This window comes from Etheostoma spectabile, chromosome 7 (assembly GCF_008692095.1).
Source record: "Etheostoma spectabile isolate EspeVRDwgs_2016 chromosome 7, UIUC_Espe_1.0, whole genome shotgun sequence".
Lineage (NCBI taxonomy): Eukaryota > Metazoa > Chordata > Actinopteri > Perciformes > Percidae > Etheostoma > Etheostoma spectabile.
This window is the reverse complement of record NC_045739.1, coordinates 4355142-4361141: the sequence shown is the minus strand read 5'-3', so window position 1 is coordinate 4361141 and position 6000 is coordinate 4355142. Positions and strand designations below refer to the sequence as shown.

Genomic DNA, 6000 nt, shown 5'->3' with positions numbered 1-6000 from the left:
CAGTACAACACAATTTAGGTTTAGGGGGTTTAGGCAATGAGAAACCAACACCAGTTTTCTGTATTAAAGTCGGATATTTTGAAGACCAACCCATCCAATTCAACCTCTTCCCTAAGCACGCAGTTGAAAATAGACATATGTTCTTTTGGGGGCAATCGTTGAAATTACTTATGGTATTGTTTTTCCTGAGAGGACGTCTCGCCCCTATTGGGTGAAGAGCATTAGATTCACAGCCCATTGTACACATAGCGCGCTTCAGTTTTTGGACAATGCAACGGACAACTATCCTAAACATACAAACAAGGAGTTTGTCAAGCCCAAATTGTGAATTAGACATCATGTGTTTCATGTGCCGCACTTGCTGAAGGCCAGACTGAACACAAAAATCACTCAGACTGGGCAAGAAGTGAAGATGGCTGAAGTACTAGCCTCAACCAGGAAATAAACCAGCTGATATTAGTGAAGTTTTGAAGCATTCACAAACACTACACTACAATGATCTCCCAAAGGACAAGGGGATAACAAAGACTAAATACACTGGGTGACGAGGAAACAAGAGGCAGGTGACACAAGGGCTGGGAAACAGGTGGAAAACATCAGATAATCACAAGAGCAAGCAAACACAGGAAGTAAAACTAGACACAAAAAAACAGAATACCCAGACTGTCAAAATAAAACAGGAAACTGAACAGACGCTCACAGAACGACACAAGACAGGAACTAGCCTCCAACTAGACAAGACATGACACTAAAACCATAACACATTGTCATTAATACCAGACCTATCTCCACACCGCTGGAGTATGGTCTGGCTACAACGTTTATTTATTCTGGGATAGGGGAAAAAACACTTTTACTGACCACTGCTCTGAATTGAAACAGTCATAATTATACCATTCATGGATTAGGCTAATGATCATTTGCGCAAATAAACAGTTGTACTTTTTGCCTTGATGGTGAGCAGAAGATAATTACATAGGAAATTTACCATGAAGATCAATTTCTTGATCGATTGATTTAATCTATCAATCAACAATAGAATATGATGCATAAATATCTCTTTCACTCTGTTTCTCCCACTCTCTCATGGGCTAAAGTACGAATAACCTGAGTCATATTAACTTCCACTGCGAAAGTGTAAAACTGTACGTTTTTGCAAATGACAAGTGACTCATTGAATAAGAGCAGTAGCTGGTAAATGTATATTTTTAGACTATCATTAAATCGGTCTGCTATTATCTCCCAGGCATTGTCTCAAATGTTTCCTTCTTTACATATGGACATAGAAAACAAAGACACTGAAGAGACTGGACTCTACAATCTAGAAACTATAAAGAGAATGAAGTGATAAACATAATGCACTCTGTAAACATGAATGTAACAGAGTGAAATTCATCAGTGATTTCCTCCCAGCTAAATATAAGGCCAAACACCAATGAGGTGTCCTCTCCTTACTGTTACATGAATGCACATACTGTAAGTCTGCACTATACGGTGTAGTTATTGGTTAAGCAAACTAAGACTATAATTTGGGAGTATAATTAGGATATGTTCCTAAAATTGTACAATCCTACCAAATAATTGTCCCAGTTTACTGGACAACACAAATTGTGTGAAAAGAATGCCAATTTATTGAATCCTTTGTTAAAGAATACAAAAAAATTAAACAATTACAATAATTCAAGGTGATTTGGTCCACTATAGAAACACACGTGTACTGCACTTTATATATATTGCCCAACACATTTGGCAACTCTATAAGCCTTTTCTAATTTCTAATCTCAACAACTGCCATAATATATTCATCAAACGTCTAACAACAATATGAACCGCAATCATTAAACAGAAATATGACAGTAACCATGTCCCATGAATTATAAAAAAGAATGGTCACAAATTTACATAATAACAGTACTTAACTGAACAGTAATATGCACCTGCAGTTTTTTAATGCAGGCTAATACTAATAAAGTAAAGCCCCTGCTGAGTGAATAGAAAAGGCTGGTCGGGCTCAGGCTAGCTGTACAGAATAATTCTCCATGGTAGCTTAGGTGTCTCTGCTTTTGTGAAACTGAGTTGTACATCTGGTAAGCCAGACAGTAACTTGTTCCTGTAGTATCTGTCCTTTAAAAGTGGGGGACTACTGCATGTATAACAAACTCCTGCACTCGTTTTCTGATGCAGATTCAAACAGATCAAAGCTGGGAATCAGCACTTTCACCTTATAGTCATTGTTTCATGTTACATAATTATAGTTGTGTATGTGCAAATGATTTGTAAACCACTGGAACTGACTCTGCTCACTTTGGTTTCCATGTCAGGGAAAATGTTTTCAGCTGAACCGTTACCTCATGAATCAACAATAGTTCGGTGAAGCGTTTAGTTGTTAGTGCTGATTGCACAGATATTAACTAGAGATTTGTTACTGTTCAAAGGGTAGCTGTAAAAAAAACGCTAAAAGAACTGTTTGAATTACATTTAGATTGTTTTAATGAATCAGTTGAAAATTGGATCGCACAGTACCTGTGTGAAAACATTAGCGAATTAAGCTTTTCAATCATTATTTACATTATATACATTTGGGGAAGCAATGGTTTCAGTGAATACATACATACATACATACATACATAGATATGTATATATACATAGTTTCAGTGAATACATACATACACACACACACATATATATAGTGTATATATATATATATATATATATATATATATATATATATATATATATAAAATACACAAACATAAAAATCCAAATCTAAGATAAAAATCATACTGCATTTAATCATTGTTGAAATCACACTGCATTGTATGGGTGCACTATGAACTGTAAAGGGAAGACTAAACAACAACAAGAGAGTAAAAGCAATGTTGCGTTTTTAAAAATGTTTCAGTTTTTCCTCGCTCCCCTCTCTTTTTTTCCTCTGCTGTATTTTTCCTGGGGAACATGAGATTCAGCAAACAACTGCTGTAAGCAAACAAATGACACAATCCGATCTAATTGTAACTCAATGATGATGGATGATGTGCCCTAAAAACATTGTAAGAAACATTCTCTGTTGTAGTAAGTGCTGTTCTTGCAAATTTAGAACAATGTTTGGAAACTATCTTCAAGACACTGACACACAAAGCAAGCTGCAGACTGTGTATTACATTTAAACAACACATTCCATGTTACAGGCGCACGCCATGTTAAATGCTCCTCATTATCTGGAAAGAAATGACTTGTCACACAGCAGTCAAATTAATAATGCAAGTTTTTCAACTCTATCTACAGGGGGAAGAGCATCTTGTTACGGATGTATTCAAAGAGTAGCCAGTGTATAGATAATTAGCTTCTACTTTGAACTGAAAAATCCAATTAAGTGGATCTATATCACCTAGTCAATGGTTGTTTTTTTAACAGCTAAAGATTTAAAGTGTTGTGTGGCATGTGTGATCAAATGTGCTCACCAGGGAGATCTGAAACAATGTTAACACTTACAGTAAGTCTTATAAATGTTGCATTTCAGAATCAAACAGCAATGAACAGCTGTGTGAATTATTTGCACTCGGAATTAAAAAATCATTAGCATTCCCTCAATCATATAATGCCCCGACAGTAACCTCACCCCTATGTTTCTGCAATCGGAGCGCGCTGCCACTGTTAGCATGTGTTTGGATAACCTTGCAGTAAACGTCTGTGTCTAAATGCCACTGTTTGTCGCCGCTGAAGTGTCTCAATTACCACTGATGCTATCAGAGCCTAAGTGGGTCCATGTGGCGTAGGTTGTGGTGCATTTGTTAAGTGGGCCTTTTGCCGTCGAGTTTCAGGGTTAATGTGAAGTATGAGCTAATCCACTGGCCACTCAATAGCTTTAACAGCGCATGAAATCTCTTTTGTTAGTAAACCCTGTGCTTGGGGCCATATCTGTAATTGATCACTGCTCCTGCTCCATTCCTCTCGTCATGGTGCATGGAGGAAGGAGTATCGACAGACATCCCTTGTGAAGAGAAATAGGGACTGATAGAGGCTGCTGGAGGCAGAATAGAGTGAGAACACCACTGACAGATGATTGCCTATTGTATGCAGTTTGTATATATATATATATATATATATATATATATATACACACACACACACACACACACACACAGTAGTATATGTAAATAAAATGAATAAATCTTAGAGAGAGATGTCGCCTTGCAATGGCCTTTTGTCACCAGTTTCTGACATTTCATAGACTAAATGATTTATTGGGTTACATATTTAATCGTTTACTTCCATAAACTCCAAAGAGACAGATTAAAAAGGGAAATTGATGGAGCATGAATTATGACTTAGTCCCTACAATGGCTTAAGCTCCTGAACCATTGGATCCTACAATTCCCAACATGCAACCCAATAGTATCTTTCCTTAGACCCTTCTTGATCTGGTAAATGCCCATGTCTAAGCGTGTTCATAAAGGTTTTTGGTAAAGAAATGTGTGGTCTCCCAAGCCAAATCCCACATACCCATATGACATCATCAAGGTAAAATTCTAATGTTGTACATTGTACAACATTTTTACAGTACTCTTATGACAATTAAACTGCCTGTGTAAAATTGATGGTGTGCCCCTGTAATTGCAAAATTATATGGAAAGAGTTGAATCATAATTATTACGTGCTTTGTATAATACTTGACAACAAAGTCTCATTGAGATTTTAATTACTGAACTGAAACTGAAGGTTTTGGGTCGGGACTGTAGCCAACATGGCTATGACCGATATGGGTTTTAATATCATGTTATTTTTGCATATGATAAAAAAATGAAACACATGATTGCTGAACACTGTTATTTACTGCATTTTCTTTGTCTAGCCTGTGTTTAGTTGTAGACTGAAAATTGGAGAAATGTTTAAAAAAATAGTTCAGTTGTCGTGTGGATGACCCATGGTACCACAGGTATCAACTGATGCCGATTATCTCAAAATGTGAAATATCTCATTAATAGGCCCAATTCATTGGCCGACCAATAGCGTGCACCCTGTGGCTGGGGTAAATATTGAGACATATGTTAAGTTTAACTGTTGCCCAGATATACATAGTTTCAGTGCTGCTGACATATGCAGGATTTGGCATTCAGAATGTCCAAAATGCCCATCAAAAATCCATGAGCACTCCAACCTCATGCTTTTACTGTAATTGCTTTATTGGACTAGTTTGGATTTAGCTAAAACAACTCATTTTCTGACTTTCTGTGTGTGTACACAGAGTGCAGCAGTAGCATGCACACAGATGTAATGAATTCCCTTCTTCTCTTGCTTAAATAAAACTAAGAGGTTGTATTCTAAAAAGGAGTGAACAGGTGCTGGAAGGCCTGCTTGTTTGCAATAGTACAGCCGATCAGATGCCAGGGTGAAGCAGAGAGAATTTTTGTATTGAATGCTCAGTTTTATCCGGTGGATGGATGGAGTGTGAGCGGGGAATGAACAAATGGATGGAATTGAATATGCTTTATCTCCACTCAGTTAAACTCTTCGACTGGAAAATGGTGGACTAATAGTATCAGGGACCAAAATGACAAATGAAAAGTTGTATATTCACAATGCCCAGTGCAGCCTCACATTAATAACTCTGTTTGGGAGAGTTTTTTTGAGCTGAAATATGGATTTGTTTTTCAAGGGCATAGTGCTCCCATAAAGTCCAAAATAAATCATTGAAAAGTTGCACTAAAATCTTTCCATTGTATTCAGCGTATGTCAGACCCCTGAAACGTTTGTTCTTTGCTATGACAACACACTGTAACTGTTTTGCCCATGTGAACCAACCATTTAGCCATTATAGTCCTGTCAGTCCATGTTTTACGCCCGTTTGACAAGAGACAACCCACTAAGTGCTTAGTCATCAGTCCTCCATTTTCAACCTGTTAAGAGCTTGTATGTGTTATGTACATTGTTCTGCAACATTTTGATGCTTTATTTTTTTCCCAGATCACAGCTTTTATTTATTCCCCCCTTCTCACTCGC

General features: G+C 37.2%; 1 long non-coding RNA gene across 1 annotated transcript in view; it reads right to left on the bottom strand.

The window, feature by feature from the left end:
* Positions 1 to 2890: 2890 nt before the first annotated feature.
* The window catches only part of LOC116692845 (uncharacterized), a 52777-nt gene continuing 49667 nt past the window's right edge, over positions 2891 to 6000 (bottom strand). Inside the window, exon 2 of the long non-coding RNA XR_004332797.1 lies at positions 2891 to 2976. This is a non-coding gene — a long non-coding RNA (uncharacterized LOC116692845). The remainder of the gene's footprint in view (positions 2977 to 6000) is intronic.